Raw genomic sequence first — 11161 nt, 5'->3', positions numbered from 1 at the left:
AAAAAAAAAAAAAAAAAAAAAAACTATGCTGTGTATATTTCCTGTTTGACACTACACTGGTTAGTTACATGTATATAGAGGAAAAAACTAAGAAACCAACAATTTCCGAGGCTGTGCTGCCTCTGTCCCTGAGAATCTTACTGCGTTGTTTGAACGATGCATAGAGAGGACAGAGAGATTTGAATTCTATCTTCCCACTCACTTGCTGTGTGACTCTGCATGACACATATGATCTCTTCCAGCCTGAGTTTACTCATGCTGGAAGTAAAGGTGAGCTAGGCACTGGTTCCCAAACCAGGTTGTCCACCATCAATCACTACAGCAGTATTTTAAATAAAACATAGATTCCCGAGGCCTTGCCACAAACCTAATAAATTAGAATCTCCAAAGGAGAGACTGAAAAATGTGTTGTTGTTTCTTGTGGGTATGTTTTTTATTATTATTATTATACTTTAAGTTCTAGGGTTCACGTGTACAGCGTGCAGGTTTGATACATGTGCCATGTTGGTTTGCTGCACCCATCAACTCAAAATTTACATTAGGCATTTCTTCTAATGCTATCCCTCCCCCTCCCCCCACCCCACGACAGGCTGCGATGTGTGATGTTCCCCGCCCTGTGTCCAAGTGTTTTCATTGTTCAATTCTCACCTATGAGTGAGAACATGCGGTGTTTAGTTTTCTGTCCTCATGACAGTTTGCTGAGAATGATGGTTTGCATCTTCATCCATGTCCCTGCAAGGGACATGAACTCCTCCTTTTTTTATGGCTGCATAGTATTCCATGGTGTATATGTGCCACATTTTCTTAATCCAGTCTATCATTGATGGACATTTGGGTTGGTTCCAAGTCTTTGCTATTGTGAATAGTGCCACAATAAACATACGTGTACATGTGTCTTTATACTAGCAGGATTTACAATCCTTTGCGTATATACCCAGTAATGGGATTGCTGGGTCAAATGGTAATTCTAGTTCTAGATCCTTGAGGAATCACCACACTGTCTTCCACAATGGTTGAACCAATTTACACTCTTTTGTGGGTATGTTTTAAACAAAAGCTTCCCATGCAATTTTCATGTACAGCCAGTTTTGAGGAGCCATTAACATGGTAATCTTCCTCCAGCATTAAAGCTCTTGGGTCTTTTTGATTTCCAATTCACTGGGTGCTGAGTCTATACTTACCCAGTAGCTTTCTCCTTTTATATTATATTTTGTTTTTATATTTATATTTGCTTCACCTGGATATTCTTCCTATAGGAAGCATACACTGTCTTCAAAGAAAGGAATCTACTATGCTTAGCAGTTCCATTTCTCATGTATCAATAAACTGGCATTCTGATTTCATTTTAAAAATAAAGTCCAGGATGGGTGCAGTGCTCACAGCTGTAATCCCAGCACTTTGGGAGGCCAAGGCAGGCAGATCACTTGAGGTCAGGAGTTCAAGACCAGCCTGGCCAACATGGTAAAAACTCATCTCTACTAAAAATACAAAAATTAACCCAGCATGGTGACATGTTCCTGTGGTCCTAGTTACTTGGGAGGCTGAGGTAGGAGGATCCACTTGAGCCCAGGATGTTGAGGCTGCAGTGAGCTGGGTGACAAAGACAAGAAAGAAGGGAAGGGAAGGAAGGGAGAAGGGAAGGGGGAACGGAAGGGAGAAGGGAAAGTAGGAAAGGAAGGAAGAAGGAAAAAAAAAGAAACCAGAGGCCCTTACAGACCACAGCTACATATTTGGATCTTACAACTACTACAGTGAAAGCAACTAGGGGATTTTAAGCAGAAGGATATGACCTGGATTCCTTTAATTTTTTAAAATTTTGTTTCATGCTCCTCAGAAGTATGAATTCCTTTTTTTGGACATCACTGGCTTTGTGTGAAAAATGGGCTATGGCAGGGAGGCGCAAGAATTGAAACGGAAAAGTAGCAGTACAGGCCTTTAACCAGCAGCTGGCACAGAGAAGGCACTTGGATATTTCTGCACTGCTTTAACATAGGGAAATCATGATATACTTGTTTCGCCTCCTAACATATTTCAGAGGAGTTCAAGGAAGAGACTCTGGGTGTTAGCAAAGTTCCATCTATAAGTCACTTCCTTTGAACAACACACACAATTTTGGATTGTCCACAGTACAACTGGTTCCAATCAAGAAATATTAGAATAAGAACATAAAAAGAACACACCAGGGAACCAGCAGACCAGGCTTCTGGAACCATCCCTGCCATCAATTAGCCATGTGACCTGAGGCACAGCTCTGGACTTCCGGGAGAGGAGCCTGAGCTACAATTTCCAAGGTCCCTACCAGCTCTTAAATTACACAATTCTGTAAGTGTAACAAATGTGGTTTCCTTATCTGGGTGGCAAAATGGGCTGATGACTCAGGGTGAGGTTTTTTGTTACTGATTTTCAACCTCCCAGAGAAACTCTAATGAAGCTAGAATCAGGGTGTTAATAAAGAAACTGTCCAGTTTTATCATTTCCTTTCCAGGGTATGGTGGTCAGCCGGAAATCTGGGAAGTAGACATTCCTGGCAGCTGAGAGCTTATCGTGCAGAGACTGAGAGCCCAAGTCCCTGTGTAACCCTTCAGGTACATGTTCTCTGTGGTCCCTCACGCATGTGGCTTCTGCTCATGTGGAAGCACGCAATAGACAGGCCTCTCACCTCCTCCTGCTGGTAGGCTGTTCCGAGAGGGTCCACTCCTCTCTTATGGCCAACCTGGCACCTCCACGAGAACCCCATTTTGCATGATCCCTGGGGGCAGTGGTTCTCAGCCTCAACTGCAACTGCCCATCAGAATCCCATGTGGAGACAATAAATAAATTAAATAAATAAATAAATAAATAAATAAATAAATAACAGGCTGAGCCCTACCCCATATTTACTGATTTAGGATTGGGGTGAGGGAGAGGTTAGAAAGACAACAGTGGTAGAGTTAGGCTTAGTTTTACGTGATGGAGAGAACGTGTAACTTGGGAAACTGCAAGCCAAAGAGGTTGAATGAGTTGTCTAATGCAGGGTTTCTTAGCCTCGGCACTGTTGACATTTTAGGCAGGATAATCCTTTGTTGGGGGCTGTCCTGTGTACTGAGAATGTTTTGCAGCATCCCTGGCCTCCACCCACTAAATGCCAGGAGTAACTCCCCAGTTGTGACCGTCAAAAATGTCTCCAGGCATTGCTAAATGTCCCATGTGGGGTGGGGCAGGGGAGAAAATCAACCCCAATTGAGAGATACTGGTGTGATATCACATAGTTAATAATCAGGAATATGGAGACTAAAAACCGACCTACTGAGTCCTGACTGTGTTGATTCTTCCACATTCAAGCAGGAGCTCCGGAACACAGGAATGAGCCACCGCCTGAGGAAGTACCACAACCCACTTCACTACACAGCCCTCTGTGCCTAGAGCAGACGTGGGGCCTGGGACAGCTGACCTTGTCCCTAACGAGAAAAGTCACATTAGGTCTCTAGTATTTTTTTTTTTTTTTGAGACGGAGTCTGGCTCTGTCGCCCAGGCTGGAGTGCGGTGGTGGCCGGATCTCAGCTCACTGCAAGCTCCGCCTCCCAGGTTCACGCCATTCTCCTGCCTCCGCCTCCCAAGTAGCTGGGACTACAGGCTAGTTTTTTGTATTCTTTTAGTAGAGACGGGGTTTCACCGTATTAGCCAGGATGGTCTCGATTTCCTGACCTTGTGATCCGCCCGTCTCGGCCTCCCAAAGTGCTGGGATTACAAGCTTGAGCCACCGCGCCCGGCCTAGGTCTCTAGTATTTGACTGTGAGGACAATGCCTGATCTTTTCAAGGACCGCTAGACCTCTTCACTCATTCTTGGAGTTGTTTCCTTGTAATGATGAGATTTATTATGAAAATCACTATTTTCGTAATGATTTCTTAGCAAGAAACAAAGAAATCCTGACCACAATCATAGGTTATATTTTAAAACTCTCTGGTATTGCAAATGAACATTTAAGCCATGACCTATTTCTGTATGTTTCATTTCCCCTCTTATTAGGGCTAGTACAGCAAGAATAAAAGTATCCTATTATCGTGTTTAACTAGCTGATTTAGACCTTGTCTTTGCTTTTAAAGATACAAATACACAGGAGATTAGTATTCAGCCATACCCTGATAGGACTTGACCAGCCTCCCATGAGGTTGGGATCAGGCCAAGGTAGATAAACTGTAGCAAATAAGGATGAACAGGTTTTTCAGTCTCTTGGCAACCAATTTTATTATTATGCTTTGACCTGGCAGCTGGTAAGACTTTATATGAATTAACCAATGAGACTACGAAAAAACAAGATTAGTGGTTCTGAAATATGGTATTCAAATAGCAGTTAGAGAAAGCATGTTCATTTTCAAGGCTGCTTTCTTTTAAAGAGGTACAAATAATTGTAATAAAAAATAATAAAATCTTGTTTAAAAAGAACAGATCTCTAGTAAGCAAGTCACATATACCTGTCTATCTACCTTGGTCCTTGTCATATGTATATCTTCCATATTTATTCTACCAAAATAAAAAGGGGTGAGAAGTTTTGTGGGAATAGGCCATTCAAAGCAAGCAGGCTTCCCATAAGACAACACTTAGTTGTTGTGGAATTATATACTCAGTAAGACCACCTTAATCAAAGCACCTTACAATAAATACTCAAGAGGGTCAAAAGTGTAAACAAAACCATAAACAAAATAAAAATAGGCCGGGTGCAGCGGCTCACGCCTGTAATCCCAGCACTTTGGGAGGCCGAGGCTGGCAGAACACAAGGTCAGGAGACCGAGACCATCCTGGCCAACAGGGTGAAATCCCGTCTCTACTGAAAACACAAAAAAATTAGCCCAGAGTGGTGGCGGGCGCCTGTGGTCCCAGCTACTCAAGAAGCCCAGGCAGGAGAATGGCATGAACCCGGGAGGTGGAGCTTGCAGTGAGCTGAGATCATGCCACTGCACTCCAGCCTGGGCGACAGAGCGAGACTCCATCTCAAAAAAAAAAAAAAAAATACATTGAACTACAGGCTTTCTGGCATAACAGCAGGGAAGAGAACCACGTGGGGCTTTCAACAGTCATGCAGCTCTCAGGGAAAAGTCAAGGTGTCTCATGAGAATGGCTTTGGCTGACACATGTTGGATCTGGGCACTGAAGGACAGTATGATAATGAGGTGATCTTGAGTGGATGGCTACAGATGTGATTAAAGGTCAACTTGAAAACATAAGTAACTTTTTTATGACCTCTTAAGGGACAGGATTATGCAGCAGAACCACCGCTGGTCCCAGAGTCCCAGGTCCAGCTCTGCCACTAACTCTATGTGACTTTGACAAAGTGACTTAACCTCTCTGGAGTAAATTCCGTTAACTATAAAAGACTAGAGATAAATGAAATGTTCTCTAACTTCCTTCTAATTCTAATACTCCTTGGGTTTACAAATCCTCTCTTTTGGATATATGCACAATCACTAAAAGTCAGCCATGGCTCAATCATTCTTTGGACATTTTCACGATCGATGCATTTCCTATGCATAAACATAACCTCCACCTAGGGCTTCCAGGCACAAAACAAGACACCCACTTCAATATGCATTTTGGTTAAAGAACAATTTTTTAGTAAAAGTACGTCCCAAATAATGCATAAGATATAGGAAACAATTATTCAGTGTTTATCTGCAATGCATATTTAACATTTTTTAGTTTGCTAAATCTGGCACCCCACCTCCATCCCCACGTTAGAATCAAAACTCTTAACTCCATACACATGGGAGGTTGGTTGACTAAAGCACTACATGGTAAACTTCTGTTTAAGGGCAACATATACAGAGGAAAAACAAACAAACAAACAAAAAACAGGAAAGGAGGAACAAAATTTTCAGCATTCCTCTTGAGTAAGAGAGGCATCTAATTTTACTTGACACTAAATAAAATATGAGTGTTACTAGACCTCAATCATACAAGTACCTGCACAACCAGAGTGTCCAAACAGAGCTGAATGCTCTCTACTCCACACACCTTACCCTATGAACACAGGTAAATTACAGACCCTTTATCTCTGCCTCCAGCTCAGGGCTCCTGTCTGCACTTAGCTTAAGGGAAACCAAATCATAAACTCAAACTTCCTGACCAAGAAGAAGAACAAATACAGTCCAAGCAAAACCTGCATGCGGCATAAAAAGTGAAGGCTATAGAAAGGAAAAATTACTCTCTTCAAGATCCAATCTTGTTTTAGCAATGGCAAGACAATTTCCCTTCGCAGGGGCCTGGCCAACATGGTGAAACCCTGTTTCCATTGAATAAATAAATAAGAAATGAATTTCCATTTTCTTAAATTTCCAAAAACCTTCACTCTTCCTAAATCAGCACAAAAGGACAACACCCTGGAGATACGCACTGAATGGCCCTGCCTAGTTCGCCCAGGATACAGACAGAGGGCTCCGGTCTGCCACTGTGGAAAGGACCGACAGCCTCACCTTTCTACTTATTTGAACTTCCCCTTTTTAAGGAAGATAAGACTATTATTTTTGGGAAAGTAGGACAGAAGGTGAGAGACTTAGGAGATGCTGGTATATCTATAGACATTGCTTCTCTTAGAAAAAAAAAATGGATGGAATAGTAGGAAAGAAATAGCAGAACACTCTACAGGCATACCACCCTGAATGCACCTGATCTCTGATCTTGGAAGCTAAGCAGGGTTGGGCCTGGTTAGTTCTTGGATGAGAGAAATGGCAGAATGATCCCTATTGCTCCGTCTTCCGTTCCCTTTTTCATTAGTTCAGCACCTATCTTTTTGAGCGCTTAATATATGTCAGAAACCATTCTATGTGCTGTGGACATCACAGTGAACAAGGCAGATTTCTGGCCATCATGGAGCTTGTCTTCTATCAGTGAAAGACAAATATTGTGTGTATGTGCTGGTTTGTGTATGACAGTACTATAAATACTCTAAAGAAAACAAGGCAAGGTAAGGGGGCAGAAAATGATGGGATGGGTGAGGGATACTATTTTAGATGAGGTGGTCAAAGAAGGCCTCTCTAGAAAAATGACTTTTCACCTGAGTGAAATAAGTAAGAAAGCCACACAGACATCTGAGGGGAAGAGCATTCCAGGGAGAGGAAACAAGGGCAAAGGTCCTGAGGTATGGCTGTAGCAGAAGTCAGCAAAGGAAAGAGTGATAGCAGATGAAGCCACACTCCATGCAAGGGCTGTAGAGACCATGGTGAGGACTCTGTCTCTTCTGAGATAAAAAGCCATTGGAGAGTTTCAAGCAGAGTGACATAATAGACCCTGGCTGCTGCGTTAAGAATAGAGTGTGCAGCAGTAAGGGTGGAAGCAGGGAAGTCCTTTAGGAGGCTTTTGCAGTAATCCAGGTGACAGAGATGATAGGAACCTGGTGGAAGCAGCAGAAGTGGTGGGAAATGGTTATCATCCTAGATGTATTTTTTGTTTGTTTGTTTGTTTGTTTGTTTTGAGATGGAGTCTCACTCTGTCACCCAGGCTGGGGTGCAATGGTGCGATCTTGGCTCACTGCAACCTCCGCCTCCCAGGTTCAAGTGATTCTTCTGCCTCAGCCTCCCAAGTAGCTGGGATTACAGGCACCCATGACCATGCCCAGCTAATTTTTGTATTTTTAGTAGAGATGGGGTTTCACCATGTTGGCCAGCCTGGTCTTGAATTCCTGACCTCAGATGATCCACCTGTCTTAGCCTCCCAAAGTGCTGGGATTACAGGCGTGAGCCACTGCGCCCGGCCAGATGTATTCTTAAAGTAGAATCAGTGAGATTTGCTGAGGAATTTTTTTTTTTTTTTTGAGATGGAGTCTCACTAGGTTGCCCAGGCTGGAGTGCAGTGGCGCCATCTCGGCTTACCACAACCTCTGCCTCCTTGGTTCAGCGATTCTCCTGCCTCAGCCTCCCGCCTCAGCCTCCCAAGTAGCTGGGACTACAGGCACGTACCACCATGCCCAGCTAATTTTTTGTATTTTAGTAGAGATGGGATTTCACCGTGTTAGCCAGGATGGTCTTGATCTCCTGACCTTGTGATCCGTCCACCTGTTTCCCAAAGTACTGGGATTACAGGCGTGAGCCACCACACTTAGCCTGCTGAGGAATGTAATGTGGGGTATAAGAGAAAGAATCAAGAATGATTTCAGGATGTTTGGTGTGAGCATCTGGAAGAGTGAAGTTGCTATTCACTAAGATGGAGAAGACTTGGGGAAAAGCAGCTTTGGAAGAGAAAACTCAAAAGTGTGGCTCCTAGAGATTGTTGTTCACTTCAAAACCCTTACATCTATTCTAGAACCAAAACAACAGAAATTGAGAAGCTGACTTTAAATTTCATATGGAAGGCCAGGCACGGTGGCTCATGCCTGTGATCGCAGCACTTTGGGAGGCTGAGGCAGACAGATCACCTGAGATCGGGAGTCCGAGACCAGCCTGACTAACATGGAGAAACCCTGTCTCTACTAAAAATACAAAATTAGCTGGGCGTGGTGGCACATGCCTGTAATCCCAGCTACTCAGGAGGCTGAGGCAGGAGAATCACTTGAACCTGGGAGGCAGAGGTTGCAGTGAGCCGAGATCGTGCCATTGCACTCCAACCTGCGAAATAACAGCAAAACTCCGACTCAAAAAAAAAAAAAAAATTCATATGGAAATTCAGGGAACTGGACAGTCAAAACAATCTTGAAAAAGAACAAGGTTGAAGGACTCACATATCCTGATTTCAAAACACTATGTAGCTACAATAATCAAGGTAGTATGATACTAGCTTGAGGACAGACATACAGATCAATGGAATAGAATTGACAGTTCAGAAAGAAACCTTTACATTCGTGGTCAATTTATCTCAACAGAGGTGCCAAAACTATTCAAAGAGGAACAGTCTTTTAAACAAATGGTGCTGAAAGAACTGGATATCCACACACAAAAGGTTGAAGTTAGACCTCCTACCTCACATCATATTTAAAAATTAACTTAAAATGGATCAAAGAATGAAATGTAAGAGGTAAAACTATAAAACTTTTAGAAGAAAACATAAGTATAAATCTTCATGACCTTGAATTTGACAATGTTTTCTTAAATTTGACATCAAAAGCACAAACAACAAAAGGAAAAATAGGCTGGGTGTGGTGGCTCAAGCCTATAATCCTTGGGCTGATGCGGGTTGATCACTTGAGGTCAGGAGTTCGAGACCAGCCTGGCCAACATAGCGAAACCCCACCTCTACTAAAAATACAAAAATTAGCCAAGCATGATGGCGCATGCCTGTAATCCCAGCTACTCTAGAGTCTGAAGCAAAAGAATCACTTCAATCCAGGAAGCAGAGGTTGTTGTGAGCCAAGATCACGCCACTGCAGTCCAACCTGGGTTACAGAGTCTGACTCTGTCTCAAAAAAAAAAAAAAAAAAAGGAAAATAGATTAAATATACTTCAATGAAATTAAAATTAAAGCAGGTCATAAAAATTAAGGAAGGAGGGAAAAAATCAAGGGAGGGAAGAAGAGAAAGGGTGGGAAGGAAGAAAAAAGTAGGAATGAAAACATAAAACAACATAAACCAACACAAAATACAGAAAATAATGATCCTCAGTCAAGTTCCTTCAGCATTATATTAACCTTTCTTCACTTCTAACCATCTGCAGAAACTGTTTTCCAGACTGTATTTTCCTTCTAAAGCAAGTTTTAAGAAGGCCGGGGAAAAAAAAAAAGTAACAAGAACAGTGAGTGGAGAATCAACAAATTTAATTAGCAATGATTAGAGAAAACGTACATAGCACAACTCTATAATCCCTCAACCCCTAACTCCAACATCTGACTGATCAACCAACCATAAAAAGTGAGAATCCATCCAGAAGGAAAGAACAGCTGTTAGCTGTAGGGGTAAGGAAGAGGACCCTGTAGCAGAAGACCCTGAGGCCATGCGGGCCCAGGTGGCCAGCAGGAGCTGAAAGGCTGGGAAGGCTCCACAGTCCAGGGCTCACAAAATTCCCTTCGCTTCAGGCCTGACTTTGCTGAACTGGTGATCTATTGGGACAGAGACAGGCTTTGGCAATAGTTACTAAAGCCTGTCATCACATCAGCCCACCACCAGTCCCGACAGGAGGGCCTGGCTGCCAGGTCGAGTTTTCTGTCTTACTGACAGGAGAAGGGAGAGCCCCTCCCTCGCAGCTAGTCTGCAGTCCAGACCCTCACCAACGAGAGGGCAACCAGGTTAAACAGTTAAACTGAAAGCAAAAGAGGGAGGAATGAACTGGGGGGCGTGCGGGAGGTCGGGGACTTTTCTCCTTTCCCTCCAGGAAAGTTTCCTACCCCGATGGGCACCCTCGCACCTGGATGCAACCCAGAGGCAACCTGAGACCCTGACCGGACCCGGGACCGCACCTGACCAGCACCAGGCGGTTGTCATCACTGGGGTCTGCACTGAGGGCCTGGGAGAGAAGCCACTTTTCCGGCGGGCTCGGGTGCCAGGAGGCGAGGAGAAAGGGCGGCGCAGCCTCCGACCCCAGCCCCAGGACGGCCCCATGGGGACGCCTCGCTCGGTCCTCCCGGAGGGACCGGACCCGCCGCGAGCCTCCCGCTCCTCAGGCCCCCTCACCTGGCTCGCCCCGCAGTCCTGTCCCCGCCCGGCTCGAGTCCCCGCGCGCCGCGTCCACCCGCCGCCGGCCTTTTTTGGGTGGTTGGCGGGTATTTTCCGCCTGGCCCCACATCACTTCCCGTAAAGGAGAGCGAGGTGGGGCGGGACCTTCTCTCCTCCACCTCCCGCCTTCTCCTGTCACCTCGGTAGCGGCCCCTGCCCGGTTGGCGGGGGGTAGGGGACTGTCGCGCTCTCCCCGGCGGCCACGCCTCCGAGGGGTCCTCTGTGAGCCCCGAAAAGGCCCTGCTCGCCTCCTTTGTCCCAACACTAGTTTCCACTGCCCCGTTCTGGAAGGCGCTAGAAGATAAAGGGGTGTTTTCGTTTTGAGACACGGGGGTGACATTTACAAAGTGCACCAAGGACCGGTGCGCGGCGAGGTGTCCTTTGGGGACTCTGCCCTATTCACCTCCCCCAAAAACCATGTTCTAAAGGTGTTTTCTAGGGCATCAGATCGCGGTCGCCACCGTAGCAGCCGGAGGTGCCAGGCGAATGCACGCCGGCCCCGCCCGGGGTTCCCGAGTCCTCGCGGCTCCTGAGGCGGCGTCCCAGGCCC

At 45.1% G+C, this 11161-nt stretch overlaps 1 protein-coding gene across 4 annotated transcripts in view; it reads right to left on the bottom strand.

The window, feature by feature from the left end:
- Positions 1 to 10697, bottom strand: part of RAB27A (RAB27A, member RAS oncogene family) — a 95383-nt gene extending 84686 nt beyond the window's left edge. For 3 of the 4 annotated variants that reach the window (XM_017881475.1, XM_017881482.1, XM_017881467.1), the window contains exon 1: positions 10570 to 10697. The gene's annotated coding sequence lies outside the window, so the exon portion shown is untranslated. The remainder of the gene's footprint in view (positions 1 to 10569) is intronic. The other variant, XM_017881455.1, reaches the window with a different exon arrangement.
- Between the last annotated feature and the right edge of the window lie 464 nt (positions 10698 to 11161).

This window comes from Rhinopithecus bieti, unplaced genomic scaffold (genome assembly GCF_001698545.2).
Source record: "Rhinopithecus bieti isolate Rb0 unplaced genomic scaffold, ASM169854v2 scaffold_1106, whole genome shotgun sequence".
NCBI lineage: Eukaryota > Metazoa > Chordata > Mammalia > Primates > Cercopithecidae > Rhinopithecus > Rhinopithecus bieti.
Note: the sequence above shows the minus strand (reverse complement) of the source record. Positions and strands in the feature narration are given on the sequence as shown.